This window comes from Vicugna pacos, chromosome 6 (genome assembly GCF_048564905.1).
Source record: "Vicugna pacos chromosome 6, VicPac4, whole genome shotgun sequence".
In the NCBI taxonomy this organism is placed as follows: domain Eukaryota; kingdom Metazoa; phylum Chordata; class Mammalia; order Artiodactyla; family Camelidae; genus Vicugna; species Vicugna pacos.
Window position 1 is genome coordinate 18,571,098 of NC_132992.1, and position 22,320 is coordinate 18,593,417.

Below are 22,320 nucleotides of genomic sequence, written 5' to 3' on the forward strand. Positions count from 1 at the left end.
TCAATGGAATCACAAAAGTGGCAGTAGGAGTGCAGGTTGTCATCATTTATACAAACAAGCACCAGTTCTGCTACAGTTGGACTCTGACAGTATTAACTTCTTTTTTTAATGCTTTAAGAAAAAAATACAAAAATTCACTTAAGACAGAAACCTGGCACCATTCCTAGATGAGAAGATTGTACTTTTAAAACTCTTTTTTACAAAAATAGAGAACAAGATCAACCAATCTTCTATTCAGCTCTTACTATGTCACCACAGAATATCACTATAATTATTCTGTTTCTAAATTTAAATTGCCTTTATTTGATTTTTATTTAAAAACCAGAGAACTCTTCTCTCTTTACTTCATGCTATCATCTGGTGGCTGAACTTCCAGTCACCTCAGCCCTCCTGCCCACAGTTACAACCTGGAGGCAAAATGACAGTCATGGAAGAAGTTTCAGGGATTAGATGTAAGCCCCCTGTTTTCTGTATGCGGCCCAGAGACATTGCGTGACTTTCTTAGGCACACGGAACAAACGAAGGCAAGGATCCAGGTGATGAAGAGCAAAAAGCCTTCGTCTGCTGATGCTACTCCACTGCCTTCCAAACCTGCTTTCTGCCTTTGAAAGGAGCACTCTGAGCAACATGAAAACCTAGTCTCCTAGGGTCCTTCTGACTTTACTTATGAGGATAGACAGACATGCCTGCCAACTAGAACTCACTGATGGAACATGGGTTAGCAAAATTGAAATTACTCAACTCTTTGTTTCATCCTTCCTTTGAGAACCTTAAGCTCTGACACAAGTAGCAAGAGTTTTCTGATGGTGGTGTTTACCAGATGATTTTGGTTACTATGTGAACCAACATTTTGTAACGATTATTTCATATCTTTAAAGCTATATGAGGTATAGTCAATGTAATAAAATGCCCATATTTTAATATACATATATTTACACACACACATTGGTTCACTTTCTGTAACAACAGATTAGCTCACATTTCCTAGAATTTCGGTTAAATGTAATCATACGATGTGATTTTTTGGGGGGTGGGGCTTCTTTAACTCAGCTTTATTACTCTGAGATTCATCCATGTTGTTGCATGTATCAGTAGTGCATTTTTAAAATAACTTCAGAGTAGTTCTCCATTGTATTGTTATACCATGTTTGTTTATCCATTTGCTTCTTGATGGACATTTGGGTCATTTCCAGTTTTGGGCTATTACAAATAAATGTAAAGGTAAATAAATTGTACATGTATGAACATTCATGTGCAGTTCTTTGTATGAGCATATGTTATCATTTCTTTTTGGTGATTCTTTAGGCACAGAATGGCTGTGTATTTAACTTTTTAAGAAAATGGGAAATTGTTTTCTCAAGTGGTTGTACCATTTTACATTCCCATGAGGACAGTATGAAAGTTCCAGTTATCCTAATCTTTGTCAACACTTGGCATAGTCAGTCTTTTAATTTTAGTCATCTTAAAAGATGTGTAGTGGTATTTCATTGTGACTTTAATTTGCATTTCTCTAATTACTAATGATGCTGAGCACCTTCCATGTGCTTATGTGTCAACTTGTATATCTACTCTGATGAAGTTTCTGTTCAAATCTTCATCCCAATTATTAATTGGGTTGTTAGTTATCTTATCATTGATTTTGAGAATTCTTTTAAGTTCTGGATTTATGCTCACTGTCAGATATATGCCTTACCTGTGTTGTCTGTTCATTCCCTTAGCACTGTCTGCTGAATAGTACAAGTTTTTTAATTTTGATAAAATCTACTTCATCAATTACTTCTTTTATGGATTATGCTTTTGATTTCACATTTAAGAAATCTTTCTCTAACTTAAGGGAACAAAGGCTCTCTCTTATGTTTTATGTTTTCTTCTTGAAGTTTTATAGTTTTGGGTTTTACATTTAGGTCTGTGATCCAAAATCAAGTTAATTTTCTGTATATGGAAAATATACAGAGTAGGTAGGGTAGTAATTTTTTGTGTATAGTATGAAGTATGGATCAACACTTTTTTTTATATGGCTATTTATTTGTTCCAGCATCATTTGTTTAAAACATTCTCTGTAGAAATGCATCTGATCCTGTTATAAATCAACTGTCTGTATATGAGTTGATCCATTTCTGAACTCTTTACTCTGTTCCATTGATCTATTTGTCTGTCTTTACTCCAATACCATACTGTCTTGATTACTGCAGGTTTGTAGTTCTTATAATCCTGTAGTGTTAGTCCTCCAAGTTTATCCCTTCCAAAGTCATTCTGGCATTCTAAGTCATCTGCATTTCCATATGTATTTTAGAATCAGTTTTCAATTTCTACAAAAATGCCTGCTACAATTTGATTTGGAATTGTGTTCTATCTACAGGTCAATATAGGGAGAACTGACATCCAAACAATATCAAGTCTCCCAACCCATAAACACAGTATATCAATTCATTTATTTAGGTCTTCTCTAATTTTCTTTAATGATATTTTATAGTTTTCAATGTATAGATCATGCGTATCTTTTTTTTTACATATTTATCCCTAAGTACTTCATATTTTTGATGCTATTCTAAAATGGCTTTGATTTTTTATTTCAATAACAAATATTCATTGCTAAAACATAAAAACACTATTGACTTCCGTATATTGATCTTGTATGTTGTAACTTTGCAAAACTCACTTCTTAGTTTAAGCAGGTTTTTTGGTAAGAGTTCACCAGATTTTCTGCATAGATATTCATTTTGTCTGCAATTTTAAAAGCTTTACTTCATTATCTCTGATTAAATGACATTTTTTCCTTGCCATACTTTGCTGCCTAGAATTTCTAGTACAGTATTGCACTGGTCAGTACTTAACTGAATCCTAAAGAGGGACACTACAGATCTCCAAAGTTCTCTGTTCGATTCTCTCTTCTCAGGATCTCTGTCCTGAGAACTCTAGACATCTTGAGCTCCTCATACTCTCAGCTTCGTATCCTCAGCTCAGGGAGAATATCAGGCTCCTCCTTGATTTTCCCTCCTTGTACTGCGGCCTGGAAACTCTCCAAAGAGAGTAAGTTGGGGCAGTCATAGACCCTACTTGGTTTTTCCTCATCTCTCAGGTATCACTGTCCTTCACTGCCTGACATAGAGTTTCTTGAAAACTGTTATTACATATATTTTGTCCATTTTATTGGTTGTTTCAGACAGGAGTATAAATCCATTCTTGGCTACTTTATCTTGGCTAGAAGTGGAAGTCCTTATATATTTATTTTAATGTACGCTAAAATATAACTGACAATTATACTGGTAATAGAAGAGTGATACAATTTTCTTTTAAGATATTTTAAGTAAAAAAATTAATCTATTTTTTGAAGAAAGGATTACGTGTTTACTAATGTTGGTAAAATTGATATGGCAAAAAATCTGAAGGTAGTACATAAAATTCTTAAGTTTATGAAGCACTATAAAAGAGAATAAATTTAAAGTAAAGGTGGGTGAGGGCTTACACTGAAAGGAGACCAACCAGAAAGATACTGGCGACAATAAGCAAGGAAGCAAAAAATCTGGATGCCTTAAAAGTAATTTGGGTTTACTTGTGTAGGGGCAAGGGGGCTGCACTGTGCAAAAGTCGTTTCAGTCATCACTGTACTAATGAACACTATAACTTTAGCTCCTAATGATAGCTTTATATCAATCAAAAAAAGGTTAAACTATGTTCAGAATACTATGATAAAGTAAGTAGTCGTAATACCTTTTAGAAACAATTCAATAAACGTTTGTTAAAATTTCTTGCTTGAGGAAATATGACTTAGAGATTTGCAGAACTTATTCACTGAGAACAACTTAATAGTGTTTCCTGAAAACAACTGAAAAACAGATGTTATTGTTCATTACTTTTTAGATGATTAAGAGTAAAGTAATTAGGTGTTCTAGGGCAAACAAGGAACAATTTCATTAAATTTGAAGGGCTCCGGGTTGGAGCACCACAGATGTATCAGGCATGCAATGATCTTTCAGATTTGTAGGTGGAAGGAGGGTGGAGAGAGAGCAAACAAGAGCTTAACACTGGGGACACTTTGCTTTCCAGATGTTACAAGGAATGTCATGCGCCTAAGGGCAGGGCCCCTGAAGTCCCATAACAATAGATTTGGATTTGCATAACGATTTCCCAGAATAACAAGTGCCTCATTCAAATTGTGCATACAATCACTGCAGAGTGATTCTTCAAATTCTACAAAGCTGTTTAATAATATTTATTTATAATTTTACTATTAACAAAGTACTTGGTCACACCTTACCTCAACTTTAATACTCAGACAAATTAAGAGAGAGAGAGAGACAGAGACAGAGACAGAGAGAGGGAGGAAGAGAGAGAGTTAACAAATATCCTACCTTATAAATGAGAAGATTCTGGGAGAATGTGACCTCTTCAAAATTATACAGTTGCTAAGTGACAAAACTTGGAAATGAACACATACCTGTCTCCCCAAGCTCCTGCTATATACAACACACAGAACTAAACTTGGGTCTCATTTCTAATTCCATTTTTGACCCTCTAGTAGCATTAAAAACTTAATGTGACTCCACTGGCAGACTTGAGAGGTCTCTAAATCTCCTAAAATGATTCATATGTAAGAACTTTTTTTAACGAGTGAAAAGTCCAAGATTCTAAGATGCAAAATGAGTTAAAAAGTTCTTGATCTAGGTAGTTTTGGAATGACCATTTAAGCCAGAGTTATAAATCTCTCAGCTCTCAGCACTCCCAACAGTTCCTCCCATTCCATGGCATGACAGGATCTTGGAAACTGAATCAGTAAACACCAGAAACCTAAGGGAGGAAAGAGCGGTGTTTCAATTTCTATTTGAATCAGTGCCTTCCTATTGCCCACTTCTCTTTTGCTAAGGACAGTGTATTTTAAGCCTGGGGCTACGACCCTAACATGATTTAACTCCATAGTCTTGCATTCGCACAATGTTTCCATCAGCCAGCTGAAACCAACTCCAGCGATTCAGCTGAAGGTCTCCAGACCTGACCCCTGAAAAAAGTATGTATTTTCTAGAAAGAATGATTTGACTAGAAATGTAAAGCCATAGATATATATTATTTTCTTCTGACAGCAGGAGTCGTCACTTTTCCCGAAAGGGGAAACAGCGAGCAGACAACAATACAAGACTAACTGGAAGCAGAATTGTTGTTCCAACTGTGCATTCTCCCAAGCAAATTTCTCTTGGATTTTTTTTTTTTAATTAGTACTTAGGCAGGTTGTTTTGGCTAGTTCACAGACACAGCTGGCTCTGAGGAAAGATTTACTTGGGTCACTGGCATCTGCTCCAATGTTCTCCCCTCTTCTTAATTTCCAGGCAACTCCTTCTCCAACAAGGGCCTGTCACCCGTCAGCAGGCTCCCTTCCACCTCTGGAACCTCATCTCTTACCACTATTTCCTCTGCCCCTCTGCTCCAGCCACAGATCCTTACTCTTCTCCAAAACAACCAAGTATGCCTCCATTTCAGGGCCTTCGTACCCTGAGGTACAAAGAATGTCTTTCTGCCAGAGAGCCAAACGGCTTGCTTCTTCACTTTACGTAGGTCTTGGCTCAAAAGGCACCTTATTAAAGACCGCCTGGTGAGCAATCGTGACCTTCCTGCTTCCCATACTGGCCCCTTCATCCTGCTTCATTTCTCTTTATAGCACCTCAAGACGTCTGCAATAGAATACATTTACTACTTGTCTGTTTTCTGCCTTTTCCCCAGTTAGAATGTTAACTTCGAGGACAGCAGGGATTTTGTCTGTCTTGTTCCCTCATGAATTCCAGAAACTAGAGTAATATCTAGAAGAAAGAAGTGCTTAGTAAGTCTCTGCTGACGGAGTGAATGAATGAATGACGTGTGCCATCAGATTAATTTCCTAATTTTCCACTACATGTTATGACACTGGCCATCACTAATGAGACTGTTGCCATCCAGACACTTGGATAAGCTCTTATAAAGGGGGCAGTGAGGTCTTGTCTACAGCCCTTTTATCTCAGGTTTTAGGCCTGAACTAGGAAAATACATTAGCCTGCCTCAGCTCTCACTGATGGTTCACAAATATCTTGAAGTTTTTCACCAGTTATTCTTTAGGTTTTGATCAATTACTCTATTCTTCACTATGATAAACACCTCACAATAATGTGGACTATTATACACAATAAATACTTACTCATTAAATCTTACTCTATTAACCACAGCTGAATCTAACTGGAGTAAACCCTACAGATTTGAGTAGAGTGTGCATTGAACTCATTAACTCTTATCATAAGGAACAATCAAGGCTGCCAAACCCAGTCTCCTACCTCACCTAGGAATTCCTCCCAATAAAAATAATATATAATAACCACAAAAGGGACAACTTCCCTGAATAGAGTTCTTATCTTACTATTATCTAATTATCTTAGATTACAGTAAGTGTTTGTTTGAATTTGTTGAGCTGTGACTTCCAGCAGTTCCTTCCAGTAACAAAGCTTAACAGACAGGAAATGGTCATTGGAGTGGCGACGCTGTGTAAATGACTGGTTATATTATGTTGTGCATGTATGTAGATCTGTTCTGTGATTCAGGAAGCAAGCTACATAGGGCCTTAATCTACTACCACAATCCTTTATTCAAGAAGCATGATTATCTTGTGGGCACCCCAGGGACCTAACACAGCAGATGGAGGCTTTTAAGATTATGGACAGCCATGTCGCTCTCATGCAAATCACTCTTTAAGAATGAATGCCCCCACAGCCACAGCTAAATTCCAGTGGGAGAGCTCTATTCTTGATTTAAAGCTTACATGGACTTAGAAAATCATCTTGAGTTTCATCCCAAAGGGGTAAAAACGCAGCTTAACTGGCAAAAGAAAACTTGCCATATCCCTTTTTGTGCCACCCAGTGGCACATCCCCAAGTTCCTTGTGATTATGTTTAACCAGAGCGCGAACAACAATCAGGTGAAAGTCTTGAGCTTACAAATATGCTGTCAGGACCGGGACCCATTTCCTATGGTGTCCTCAATGCTCAGACTCTGTTTCAGCTGCCTGAAACAGAATCTGGTGCCCTTTCCTGCCCAACATGTCCAATGCTGGGGTGGGAACCTGACAGTTTCTTCAGTCTCGCAAGCATTTTTTGATCTCCACTCAAGGTCACATTAATATGCATAAACCAATTAAAGCTCAGTTATCATATAAACAACGGGGCTGTGTTTGCTGGCACCGCAGCACGCTGTAGTGCTATTAGCCAAGGAAAAGTAGAATCACCAAAGATGTCTTGTTAGGTGCATTAATGCCATTCACACTCATTCTTCAGATAAGTAAGCCAATTAGAAACAGACTTCAGCCTCAGCACTTCTCATTCGAAGTCTAACACACTGGAAGAATGACAATAAAGGGGAAGAGAGGTGAGCTTCCTGCCAAAGTTGTGCACAGATTCAGGGCAAAGTCAGGACTGTTTTCCTGAGCTCCTCATTCCAAGACTACAAAGGATCCAGTCACCACTGCGTCAGGCTGTTGCTGGTGCAACATGAGAACTGGAAATGTATTAAGTGACTGAAAACATAGGTTCTTGCTGTTCGTATGTTTTCCTATGTCGTGTCTCCCCATAATGGCTAGGGACAGAAACATTTACCACAGATCTATTCTTGACTTCTGTTCTTATTTGCCCCTCAGCCTTTTCATTTTTAAATACTATTTTCATTATAGACAATTTTAACAATGTAGAAAACCACAGAGAGGGTAATAAAAATCACCTGTAAGTACACCATCCGAAGATACTACTCTTCCTTTGCTTTGTTGCATTTTCTTATATAATCCTATCTCTGCACTCACATTTATTCATATCCATTATTTTTTTCCCCAAAGCTAGGAATTCTACTATATATTTAGTTTCATATCCCATTTTATCTAAGGAATACAATAAACATTTTCCATATAAATAAGGTGAAAATATGATTTAATGATTGCATCATATTCTAGCACAAAAATGTGCAATATTTACTTAAGTAAATCGCTCAAAACTTAATTCTTCACTATTATAAATAACACTTCATTGAATATCTTTCTGTATATATCTTGGCACACATATGAGATTATTTCCTTACAGACTGTACTTTGAAAGCACAGAAAAATATGTGCTCATTGATCAGCTTAATGTTCATGTTAGCTCAAGGAAAGTGAAAAAACAAGAATAATGTGGTCAAGGGTTGGATTGTTCCAAAAGAAATCCAGATTTTCCTATGGTGACCCTTTCTCACTGTGGCCTGGGACATGGGTAGAGTATATTATGAAATTAAGGGCAAGAAGAATTCGGCAGTGAGATTTGGGGTAGGATCAGAAATTAAACTCATGACCTAGACTACTGAGATCTGATGTTCTTGCCACAGCTGAAGACTGAAAGTGAGCAACACAAACTAGGCTGTGCACCGTGGAGGAGCAGCCACGCTTTTGTGCGTGGCATGTGATTCTTTCACACCCATAACTAAGGATGCATTGTCAACACTTTGCCCTTGCATGTTTCCACATCCTGCATCCTCTAATTGGAAACTCTCTTTTATCTGCTTGGAATTTTACAGGACACCCACTGAAGCCCATGAAATAAGAAGCTTAGATTTACCAAAGAAATGAATGAACTCTTATTTCAATGGATGAAAATCTACTCCAATGACTTGACTGGAGGGAGAAAAATTAAATGACAAGATACCAGATATTGAAATGATAAAATTGGCATTGGAATGTTTCCCTCGTAGAGTCCATTGTCCCCTCTTTGGTCTCCTGTTTGGTCCACTGCTTCCCTCCCTACTCCGTGCCAAGTTACTGAGAGGATGAGGACCCCAACAGCTAAGGGGTGCACCAGACCTCACGGATGGAGGGAAACAGAAGTTGGCCAGAAGCGTCAAGGTGGATCACAGTCACAGGTAAGACCTGAGCTGGAAGCCTGCACTTTGGTCACCTACCTGAGGAGTACAGAGGGATGCTCTGCAGATGGTCTGAATGCTGCCTTTTAAGCCACAGCAGTTCAGGTATTCTCCATCATTTCTGCCTTAAAATCCCCATCATGCCTCATGCCTTTAAGTCCCCATCAAGACCTTGATCTGCACTAAAGACTTTCTCCTCTCAGGAATCTCTGGTTTATTGCCCAACAGCATAGTTATATCTTCTGGGTGGGAAAATCAAGATTTTCAGGGACAAAGCCCAAGCTTTAGTTTTTTGAAAAGCTTCCTCAAGTATTCTGATACACTCTCTCCGTTAGCAGTTTATTATTCATGTTGGCTTAGCATCAAAGGAGAGCCCATGGACTCTTGCTGGCTACATAGTTATCCTAAGAAACATTATGTTTCCTGCCTTCTTTGTTTGGTCTAAGGTACATAGAATCAAGCGTCAAGATTAGTTTTGTCTTTGTGTCTGAATGATCAGGTTTTAATTCTGTGTTCTGCAGCTTCCCTCAGGCCTGTGGGCTAGGCTCCACACTCTAGAGGAGCTTACACTCAGAAGCTGGCACACCTGGACTCAGGTGCTGGTTCTGCCATTTACCTGCAATATATCCACGAAGCCTCACCTGTGTAAGATGGAGATAAAGATAAACATCATTGGTATAATTCTCAAACATTAAAAGAGGAGAGGATTAAAAGTGTCTTGATTCTGGTATTTAGTAAGCAACTCAATAAATATTATTTCCTTCCCCTGTCCTGTGTCTCAGAAAAGCTCTTAGTTTGCCAGCAGAGCCCTCTTGAGCATTTAAACATTGAGAATTTTGCAGGAGTACTCTCCCAGGATTTCCCAGTCCAACATATCAGGCTTTCCCTTTCCTTAACGAGAAAATAATGTCTCAGCTAAGCAAATAATGGTCTTTATTGTTGCTTGTATCCTACCTAATATTTACTCTGTATTATGTTTTCTACTTCTAAGTCACAAGCTAAGGGACAAAAAGTCTATCTGCATAGGCTTGTATGTAAATAGAAAGATAGGCTTTCTACTCACACATCTTTTTTTTAAAAAAACTGTAAAATATTTAAACAGAAATATAAAGTAATTTTACCACAATCTTCAGTTCAAACACATATGTGTCTGCTCATAACTAAATGTGGTTCTTGGAGCAGAGTGGCCCCTCACTGGTGAATTTAACCAAAAAGGTAGAAAATGTAGGGGCAGGGCTGTTACTGTAATGAGAATAACTACTATTTATACTGTGCTTATCATGTGCCTGGCACTAGGCTGAGTGTTGCCATTTATTATTTGATTTGATCCTTATAATAATGCCATTGAGTTAGATGTGGTTATCACGATTTTACAGGTGAGGAAACGTTAGAAAAGGAGACTAAGTAATTCACCCGGGGTCACCTACCTAGTCAATAGGATGTGAACCCAGTACTGATGGGCACCGAGGCACATATGCAGTGTCCATGCAGCATCCACCTCCCAAAGGCTTAAGCACACCTGACATACCAACACCCGGCCACCCAGGGGCATGGGCTCACCGTGGGAGAGTGAGAGCCTGGCTCTGGGCTAACCTTACTGTCGTGGGGTTAATGGTTGGAGCCTGTCTCTTTGAAATAGCAGTTCCAGATGTCCAGGACGTAGGCCCAGAATCTGGGATATGTGTTTAGAATTTTCCAGAGAGGTGTCGGTGGCCTATTTCACTGTAACCATGTGAATAACCAGTCTTGTGTGGCTTTGGTTGAGCTAGGAGGGAGGGGGTTAAAGAGAATTAATCTGCATGAGGGAAATCTCTTTCTCTCCTGACAATTGACAAACCCCAATTACTAACACACACACACACACACACCCCCCTAAGGAAGTCACTGATTTTTCTTCAGCGATCAGTGTTTAACAACCAACATGTCACAAACCTGATTCCCACATCCTGAGCTTCAGCTTGGCACTTTCAAAATTCCCTGTCAGATCTATTTTCAAGGTTCACATGGCAACAAGGCTTGTAAACAACTCAGCCCTTACTAACAAAACTGTAAATGTAAACCAGGTTGCTGCCTAACTGAAGGCAGTAAGCACATTCTGAGAAACGGGGAAGAGAAAGATGGGCTTCCCATTTGACCTGCTTGCAATTTTGATCTTCACACACCAAGTGAATGCACTGAAAAGCAACACCTTTTGAACAAGAGTGTGCATAGCGAGTGCTTTTAACAGGCCAGGCCAGATGAGATGAAATGATCTCTTTCTCTTTCTGATTGAGCAGTAGTATGACCACTGCACTGGTTAACAGCAGAGCCATTACTGTCACAAGTAAAATGAAATAACGCTTATTATAACATTTCTGTAACTTTTCCACAATTGCTCTAATTTGAGATTTTAAGTATGATTATGACAGAATTTAGTTCCTGATATTTTCATGCCCAGCAGTAAAGAAATGAATGAAAATTACATTAGAGAATCCATTTCAGTAATGGTTTCTCATATGGGTCCTCTCCGATGTGGTACAGCTTAGGGAGGTTTTCTCAAGGAAGGGTGGACAGCAGCTATGGTTTGGACCCCTAATGTTCAAAGTAATTTAACAGCAGCCATTTTTTTTCTGGAAAATCGTCTGAATGTCCTACAAATCCAAATCCAATTACCTGTGCAGGCTCTAATAACTAGTTACATGAGATGTTGGGGTTTTTTGTTTTGTTTTGTTTCGTTTTGTTTTTTTCTGGTACCTGGGCAACTGCTTGAGGCAGCAAATTCATGTCTCTCATAAGCAATTTTTAGATTTTTATTTTCTGACTATAGAAGAAGCCCTAAAGATAAAATAACAATTGCAAATGAAATATCAAGGTGTAAATGAATCCCTTCATTAATGACTTGGTAACTCCAGGCACAGAGAGGGTGCAGGCAGGGAAACAGCATGATGACTGAAGGCACAGCATTTAGACCCAAACCACCAGTAATGGAGCAGGAATAATAAGGAACGAATTGGTGGCCAAGGAGCAGCATAAAGGCAAGTTAAATGGGAGAGAGGGTTTCACATTGCTTTCACCTATGGAGAAGAGGCCTTGGTAGGTAATGCATTTTATTTTAAAGGGTAGGTAGACTGTCACAGCTCATTAGAATACAGGAAAGGAAATAATACTGACAGATCTTGGATCTGAAAACCTCCATTCTGTGCTCTTATTTCCAAAGAGTGTGTATTAGTTAAGGACAATGGATAATAGAGTAACCTATTCAAGGCAAAAACAATGAATTGGGTTAGTTGGGGAAGAGTTACAAGGCTGAGTTTAAAGTTTCTTCCTTGAGTGAGGGAGAATTATGACAGAGATCAATTTACAGAATAAGTGCTTTTTTCTGCACAATTATGTTGAGCAAAGCAATTTAGAGAAGCATTTTTTTTTAAATGGCCAAGAAACACAAGGAAAAATATTCAAACTCACTAGAAAACAGAGAAATAAAATTTTTAAGCAAAGTAATATTTTTTTCCCTAGCAAAAAAGATTAACAAGAGCGATGAGGCCAGTATTTGGAGGAGGTGTGGCACATCTGGCACGTGCATATGCTGCTGGCAGGAGCGTGAATCAGTTCCACCTATCTAGAGAGTGATTTTTAGAAATTTGTATAAAAATGAACATATTCTTTGACTCAACAGCTCTACAAACATATGTTCATGATAAGATCGTCTGTAATAGCAAACATTAGAGCCAAAAATAAAATGCCAATGAACAGAAGGTTTTAAATAAATTAATGAACCTCACTGAATGGAATAACAGCCTTAAAAATGATGTTGAACTGTATTCACTGGTATGGAAGGATTTCAAGTGTATTTCTAAGTGGAAAGAGCAGATTATAAAATCACATGCCCTATACTTACTATATCTAGACATACATAAACATACACATAATATCCTACACTACTATCTATAAAGAGATACTTTTGTATCTCTCTATATATGGTAAGTATATGATACAGAGTATATAATAGAAATAACATGTTTATATGTACTACATAAATATACATATATGCACATATATGTATAAAGATACACATATATATCATATACTAGTTGGCTTCTCTGTGTTTGCTTAAGAGAAATAATTAACCATTATTAAATAAATAAATCCCTGTTGCTACCCATCTTAGAACATGTAGTAATAGTTTCCATATGGATAGCAGTTGATTATGAAGTTTTGAAGTCTACAGTTTTGATGATCTGATCCTAAGTCTTTTTATTTGGTGTTTATATTTGAAACCAATATGCTTTTCTGCCATGGCTTCTTAATACACACACATATCTCTAAATTAGGTAAACACAAGTTGAATCATTTTTTGTGTGTGTGAAATGGGAAAGATGATACCAAACTACATTTTAGTTTTATTGATTTATAAATTCATATTTATATAAGAAAAACAGATAAATAGCTAGGCACAACAAAATGGTAATACAGTTATCTCCGAATTGTGAAAATTTGTGTGAACTTGTATTATACACTAGGTATTGATCAACTTTTGCTTACTTTGATGTTTAAATTTGTTTCTTTTGGTCTTCTAGTCTATGCATTTCAACAAAAGAAGAAAGGAAAATGAGGACAACTCAAGCAAAACGCCTGTAGCATCAGACGTGTGCTTTCTTCTCAGCTGCCACAGTACCGCAATAAACCTGCAGGATTCCTGTCCTTCCACTGGGAATCCCTTTTCTTTTGGCCCCTTGTATATGTTTTTTGTTCTCCAAACAAGTATGTTATCTTTCCTTTTCTTTCCTCATGCCTGCTCCTTTCATAAATGGCATTAGTCAACTCAGAAAAAAGTTTGACTCTTCAGATAATGAAATGGAAGGGTGATGATTTTAGGGGATAAAAAAGAGGAGTAGGTTATTTCCTTTTCTTTTTCATTTCTTTTTTAAAAAATTTGTAATTGATTTCCAAAACTCCAATCTGCCTTTAAAATATAAATACACATCTTATCCAGACGATATGGAAAGGTGAGAGATAAATATTTATAAGCTATAATATTTGGCTAAGTAAATGACACATGGTTTGAATAATTTGACTTTATCATCATGAGTTTATTAATATGAATGTATAAATTAATATGAATGTATAAATAGTTGGGTAGATAGCTGGCTGGCTAGATAGATAGACCAAGACTAAGACAGACTAATATAAGCAGATATAAAAAATTCAGGACATTAACCAATTCTGCAAATACATCAACTGTGGAATTAGATTCTTCCCTTGGAGTTTAGGTAGATGTAGCAATATGTTCTCATAGAGAAAGAAAGAAGAAGAATTGCCATCTGAAGGAAATACAAAACCACCATTAGGCAAACACCACAGTTGTAGGCAACATTCACCAATGGATGCTAAAATCAATGTACAAATGTTTGAGGAGAAATAGGATATATGCATTAACTCAAAATATCTTCTCTAAGATATGTATCAATTAGAAAGAGAAAATGAGCTACCTGACAATAAAGAAATACAGCAGATATTACCTTAACCAAGTGCTCAAAGCTCCTATCAACCAGTAATTCTACATGCAACAAGACAGCATGTGCCTCTGATGTAATGCACTGAGAAGGGAGCGACGTTACCTCTGTGGTATTCTTCCCAAAAGTGTATAACCTCAATTAAATCATGAAGAAATATCTGAAAAACCTAAAGTTGAGAGACAGTGTACAAAATAACTGGCCAGATCTCAGGAAAAGTGTCAAGGTCATGAAAGACACTAAAAGAATGAAGAACTGTCACAAATTAGGGTAGACTAAAGAGAAGCCACAAAAAAAAAAATGCAATGTGAGATCCTGGATTGAATCTTAGAACAGAAAAATAACACTGGGGAAGAAAAACACTGGTGAGTTCTAGTAAGATCTGAAGTTTCGTTAATAGTGCTTTACCAATGTTAATTTCCTAGATTTAGGAAAAGCTGGGCTAAGGGTATATATTCATGAACTTTCTGTATTATTTTTACAAATTTTCAGTAAGTGTTAAATGACTTGAAAATAAAAAGTTTTTCAAAATGGGGGAAAAAAATTGCTATGCCTTCCTTCTGGGTTTGATTCTTGTTCCACAGATATCAAAGAAACCTTGAAATCCTCACACATAGTTTCCTATTTTATATAAGAATAGACTTACCCTGAGTCTTAACGATACAGCTAAGAGAGACTTCACAATTCATAGTGTTAAACTGGTAGTATCCCCCACTGTTTTAATGGTGTTCTCCAATCAGGAAAAGGATTTCCTGCTCTCTGCAGAGCATGGGGTGGTGGTGGTGGGGAGATTGCTTTACTAAGCATTTGAAAAAAATAAGCCCATCGAATAGTGTTGAAAGGGTTTATCTATTCATCTTCTGTAGCAATCACAATCTAAATGGCCAGAGCCTAAAGAAGTGCTGGACACATAAATCTGTGAATAAGGAACACGCAACAACTACGTGCTCTGTCACCTTATACTGAAAAGGTAAAAATGACTTTTCTCATAAAGAACTAACTTCTTCAAATGTACATTCATTATGCTATGGGATCATTTCTTATGAGGAATATATTACACACTCTTCTAGTAAGAATGATAGTAATACACAGCTTATATAACAGAGTCCTTGAAGACTGAAAACATCGAGTCAGACATAAACCTCTCAATTTGACTCTAAGACTGTGGTTAATGACCACACCTTTTTCACTCAATAAATATTGTTGAATGATGGCTGGTGAAACAAATGTATTCCATTATCTATCCTTAAAGTGCCCAGGCAAAACCCCTGGCCATTATTCTCTGCATCACCTTCTAGGGCAACTCCAAGGTCTGCAATTTGGATGATACGCAGTTCTGTCTTATTTGACTTAGCACAAGACGGAGCCCATAAAAGATGGGAGTGAATCCCTGAGACCCACCAGGAGGAGGGCTTCCCCTGGTTGAACTAAATTAATTAGACCTGTAAAATAGATACATTTCAAATTAACTTTTATCTGGCTAATGCGGCGTGAGTAATAATAGAACCTTGTTATCAGGTAGCTTATAATTCAGCATGGAGGGCAAAAACAGTATTTCTAAAGTAATCACAGAGTATGTAAGTACTGAGCCATGCAGGGAGGTCAGTATGCCGGCACAGACCCACCTACTGAATCACTGGTATCTATGTATTGCTTGACATTAGGAATATAAAGATGAAACACACACTTTCTCTACTCCAAAGGAATTCACAAGTCTATGCGGTGAGTTAGAATTTTTTTTTTAAATAAAGCAGTACAGGTGGTGAAGTGTTAAAACAAAGTGGCACTTAAAGACCCTGGAGAGGAGGTAATGTTTGAGCTGAGACTTAATGAATGAAAGAGAATTTTCTAAGAAAGAACACAGGTTGGGAGAAAGGGCATCCAAGGCATAGAGAATGGCAAGTATTAAGTCAGAAAAGCATGGAAAGCATTAAGGTGTGAGGAGTCATAAAATGTGTGAATCATTGTAGCATATGGTACAGAGGGAGAAGGGGGCAGAAGTTATGGCTGGAAAGGCAGACTAGGGTCAGGGCAGGAAGCAACTTTATGACACCCTGGGGAACTCAAGCCTTATAAGACAGAGAATGAGAAATTACTGCATATGAAGTGAAATTGAGTGAAATAATTTTGGCTGCTGCAAAGATAAAATATGAAACAAGGGCAACAGAGGAGAAGAAAACAAGTCAGAAAACTCTTTTGCATTGGTACTAGCAGAACCCTTAGACTTCAACAATGGGCTTCAACCCAGGACTTCGACAATGGCTGGGGCGTTTCTGGCTCGGGCTATCGAGTGGATGGTGCTGGGATAAGGAATGCAGGGAGGAAGCTCATGAGCTTTCCCTGCATGTGCTGAGCTAGAGAAGCCTGAGAAGCACCCTGCAGACATATCCAGTGCGCAGTCAGAGAAACAGGGGCCACAGAAAGACAGAGGAGATGAAAGAATCACAGCTTAAGATGGTCTAAAGCTACGCTGTCCGCTATGGTAGCCGCTAAGCCCATGTGGCAATTAACCTCTGAAATGTGCATCGTCTGAATGAAGTGTGCTGGAAGTGCAGAAACACACCTGATTCCTAAGATTTTGCTGAAACAAGTTAAATATTTTATTAATAATTTGGATATTGATTATATGTTGAAATAACATTTTGAAATACTGGATTAAATAGAAATATTATTAAAATTCTTTTCAGCCATTTATATATATATCATTTTTAATACAGCTATTAGGACATTAAAGTTACATAAGGTAATTTTATGCATATGTAGCCTGCATTATATTTCTGTTGGACGGTGCTGGTCTAAAGACTCTGGCCTTAACATTGTGGTAGGGGAGGGTTTGGGGTAGGGTTTAAAGATGTAACAAGGGAAGCAAGGGTAGTTGGGCATGCATTTGGAGACAGAGGCTGTCTAGAGATTGAGACCAGGAGCGGAAAAAACAGTAGCACTAAAGACATGATCAATCACTATTTTGACAGGACATGATGAGGAGAACAGCCTGCCGAGAGCAGATGTGCGAAATGGTGAACATGTCCAGAACAAGTGATCTTGATAATGGAGAATAATGAAAGATTATGGCCAAACATATATGTAGTATAAACTAGAGAGCAAGTGGAAAGGGTAGTTCCACGAGAACATTGTTTTAGGAAGACCATAAGTCACCGGTACACATGATGAAGCAGAGACAGGAAGAGACTTAAGACAAGAAGGCAGAGGGAGCTATGCTCTCATCGAGCATGAAACGATGGGTTTTTAGATGAGGGTGGAGACAGTGGGAAGAGGAAAAGGAAAACCGAAGAAGGATGCCTAAGCAAGAATGAACACTGCTTACTGCACCTGTAGTTTAAACCTCAGCCCAACCTTGGGATGGACAGGCCAGCATCACACCCAGAGCTGAGACACCAGAGATGTGAGGCCACACCGTTTTCTTGCCTTAGCAAGCACCTGTGGGGATCAACACTGCTGAAGATGGCAAACCGGAATGTCCTCATGAGAGCTTCAGGAAATGGCAAGGTCGCTGAAGACAGCTCCATAATTAAGACCCACTGCCAGGAACTGTCTCCCGCGGCTTTCAGCTGCTGCAGACACTTGGTTTGCCTCATGTAGACACAGGATAAAACCCACCGAGAGAGTCCCCATAGACAGGAAAGAAATGCGAACAGCCTAGGGTACTTCTTGACTTTTGTTGCTAACTGCTGTGTGAGAGAAAAAGCTATATATAGATTTTTTTCACTCCCGTTTCTGTAATTTTAATGAGATTCAAAGTTAAAGTTAAAAGATTCAAATGCATAAATCCAAAAGATAACTTTTAATTTGTAAAAGAAATGGAAATACATCTTTTACTTCAGGGTAAATATCGCTGTGCTGATCTGCAAAATGACCTGATTCTGGAAGTGAATACATCAAAATATATGTAAAAAATGCCCACATAACTCCTCCTGCAAGCATGATTTTCAATATTCTCCCATGATCCCCTGTTGGCTCCAAAGTAGATTATATTCAAGAATCAAGAGGTGAAAACACTTGACGAATAAATGTATTAAAATGACTGCTGTGTCTCTGAGATAGCAATTACATTAATAACTTTCCTGAATCCTTAAAAAAAAATCAAGTTAGCTATCACAAAGGGTGTCAGATAGAGCTCGTAGGCAACTAAATCCTGCTTTACCTATATATACTCTTCGAATGGAAGATAACACGTTATGCATCCTTCTCGCTGCCTGTACCAATCGATCAAGTCACTGAAGAAAGGGAAAAAAGTGTGTAGATGACGGAACGGAAGTAAAACTCTTTGGGTCAGTTCTTCCCAGGTTGTGCTGATAGGAAACCCAGAACAGGAAGCAGGAGAACAAAGAAGTCTTTAGTGACTGGTCCTTGGTTGAAATTCCAAGTCAAAGCACTATGACACTTTGTTTGGAATTTTACCTCCCATCTACGCATTGTATTGTACAGATTGTCAGCCAAGAAATTAGGCACTATGTGATATAATTAATGCTAAGAAAGCCTGTGCTCAACTATGGCCATAAAACCATGGTAGGGACACTTCACGAATTTTTTAAGGAAAAGGACAATGGAGGAATTAGAATTTATACGTCCATCTTCAATTTCTTTAGATTACAGTTGTCCCTTGTATTCTTGAGGCAGGCTTGGTTCTAGGAACCACCCTTGGATACCAAAATCCCCAGATGCTCCCATATGAGTTTCTTATGGAAAATGGGATAGAATTAGCATACAACCTACTCACATCCTCCCTTACACTTTAAATCATCTCTAGATTATTTATAATACCTAACAATGCAAATGCTATGTAAATAGTTGTAAATACAATGCAAATGCTATATAAATAGTTGCCAGGCACATGGGGAAGCACACGGCAAATACAAGTTTTTTTGGCTTTTGGAATTTTCTGAGATTTTTTTTCCAAATATTTTCAACCGGAGGTTTGTTGAATCCACAGATGCAAAATCCACAGACACGGAGGGCTGACTTTATACTCAGCTATTTCTTTCCTTCTGACTTGACCTCAGTCCTCCCACAGGTGACAAGGCAGGGTAACATTTGCAAAGGTGCTGTGTGATCTTAGGCCTCAGTTTTCTCACAGATAATATATGGGAAACACCATTTTTCCCCATGGGACTATTGTGAGGATCGAGATGAAAGTGTCTAGTACACAGTGGATTCTCCATAACAATCATTAATAACCATTATTACTATTCAAAGGGTACATGAGTTTAGGTCAAAAAATGTGAACTAGAAAAAAAATTCATGAACTATATTTGTACATATTTAAAGCATTATTTTTGCCACCAGGCAATTCCTTCAGGACTTTACCACCTTCTTCAAAGAAGTCTGTAAGTTGAGTAGACCATGGGAACAAATGTGGAAAGAGCAGTTGGCCTATTTTAAATAAGTAATGTATTATGTTTAAAAATAGTGGCATGTCTACTCTACCAAATGCAGACACTGGCGTAAGCACAAGCTAGCCCAGAAACCTGGCATCCTTCCCAACATCAGCCCCCATCGCCTCTGCCCCAGCCCACCGCCCACGGTGACTGGCAGCCTTTCTCTCATCTTCCAGTTCATAGTTATGATGAGGTGCATGGTTTCTAAATGTAAGCTGACCTTGCAGCCCGTCTGTGTCTAAGTCAGTGCTGGGCAAATGGCTTTGTCAGTACGGAGCAAACACTTGTCACATGAAAAAGACCCACTTCATCAATCTTTTCCACTTGCCACCAACCTAAAAGGATGTGTTCATCAGGATCTCTCTCACACCAGACACACACCTGGATTTTAGAAATCTGTAGTCAGGAGGCCAAAAGTGAGTGTAAAGATAAACCCTGTCCCCTTTGCCTGTATAGTCAGTCAAGTGTTCTTCTAAGAAGCATGACCCTGTTGCCCTTAAGAATGATGTACTTTATAATTTTATAAATGTGCTTTATAAGGTAAATGTCACTCTTGTAGTACGGTTGGAGGGGCAACCTGAGGGTCATGCTTAAAAGACATTAGGGAGTTTGGCTGACAGATGTGTGTTTTACCTTAGGCCACATCCATTCGATGCCAAACCAATAAATGACAGAAAAGAAAATAAAAATTTTCAAATGAGTTAGATGTACAATTTTTAAATAACTAGGGCAGACCCAATTGTTTGATTTCAGCTTCTGTCCAAAATAGTTCTAATCTAATGGAGAGGAGTTAGCACTTACATCATTTTCCCCCATGAACCCTCTTTCTACAGTTATAAGAGAAAAAAGGCAAAATTTGACTTCAATTTTCTGTCAGTGATCACTATGGTCTTTTTACAGAGTGCATGAAGAGCCCAACCCAATACTCTGATGCATAACAGTGTTATGAAAACACATTTGGGTTATCTGTCCAAAGGTTCCTCTAATAAATGATTATGAAACTGTGTCTCAGAAGATTGGTTCTGAAAATTTCAAGGGGATTTTCTTGGCTTGCCTAAATAAGAAGATGAGCCTACTCAAATCTTCATTTATTTTAGAGATTACAGGTAAAGGACAATTTAAGAATCAACAGATAAGGATGGGTAAAGCCTTAAAATTTACTGAGTATCTACTATATGCCAGAAATTATGCTAACTGCAGTAAACATTATTTTCCTTTAACCTCAAGATGGCACATTCCCATTTAGTACATGAGGAAACTGAGGCCTGGAAAGAATGGTAATTTATCCAGTGGCATACAATGACTATGTAGCAGGGATGGGATTTGAACAAAAGATCTTTTCAGTTATGTAGAAAATATATACCAGCTAGAAAAGACTACAGTTAGTCCAGTACTTAAATACGGAGAAACTGTGCCTTTGATTTTTTACCTTTTTATAAAATATGCCCTGAAATGTAAAAGCTTAATGTCACGTTGCTTACCTCTCAACTATTTTAGGAAAAAAAAAATAGCCGGGTCAAATTCTTGTTAAGTTTTTGCAGGCAGTAAACATACAAAAACTCATCGGAACGTCTCTCTTCATCATAATATTCCTGATTAAACTGGTAAACAAAATATGCTTCCATCAAACAAGTGTGTCATCAAATATCAATCGCTTTTATGTAATTCTTATAAATCATCTTCAAGAAGACAGTTTTCAATGGTGACACCTAGTTGGTGTAACTGCCATTTTGCAAGTCAGTCATTGTCTTTTACTTGGAAGGAAATGAAAGGCATTTTGGAGATGAAGGGGAGATACTGATAAAAACCATCAGAATTGCTTTCTTTTCCTTATTATATCCCCTTTACCTAACTGTTCAGCTTATATCAAACAGCTAGGCTTGAATGAACATTCTATTCATAGTAACAGTCACCATCTTCCCTGTTTTACATTATGAAGTTTGGCCATTTACCTTTCTCAGTTTTATACATCTGTGTTTCCTGGGGAATTTAGGAAGAAACCTTCTAGTTACTGAGCTGAGATAATTCATAATACTTTTCTCTAGGCCTGGAATTAAGCAGGAGTTGGCAGAGAAAATTATGAACCAAAAACCTGAGAGTTCCCACCAATTTCAACACCACCCATCTCTCAAATGTGTATCCCATCTCTAATTTTTTTTAGGTCCCCTGACACTTTATGGTCTTCAGTTCCTAGCAAAAACGTAACAATTTTAGAGCCTAATTATAAGAGATTCAATTCACTCAAATGATATTATACATTTGCAGTTAACAAACTCCTTTAATCTAAACGTGCAATAAAAGGGAATTAATTAATAATAACAGCCAACTTTTTTTTTTTTACTATTCCCTATGTGTAGGGGAATATTCTAAGTGCTTAACATATGATTAGTTATCTCACTAATTCTCACAAGAATCCAATGAGATAAGATGCTAAATTATTCCCAATTTACAGATGAGGAAATGAAGCATAGGAATTACGTCACTACCTTAGGTCAAACATTTATTCAGAGGTGAAATCACGATTCGAATGCAAGAAATTTGGA

General features: G+C 37.9%; 1 protein-coding gene across 1 annotated transcript in view; it reads right to left on the reverse strand.

Moving 5' to 3' along the window:
* The window catches only part of SEMA6D (semaphorin 6D), a 415,405-nt gene extending 396,804 nt beyond the window's left edge, over window positions 1-18,601 (reverse strand). Inside the window, exon 1 of the mRNA XM_072962494.1 lies at window positions 18,544-18,601. The gene's annotated coding sequence lies outside the window, so the exon portion shown is untranslated. The remainder of the gene's footprint in view (window positions 1-18,543) is intronic.
* Window positions 18,602-22,320: the final 3,719 nt, after the last annotated feature.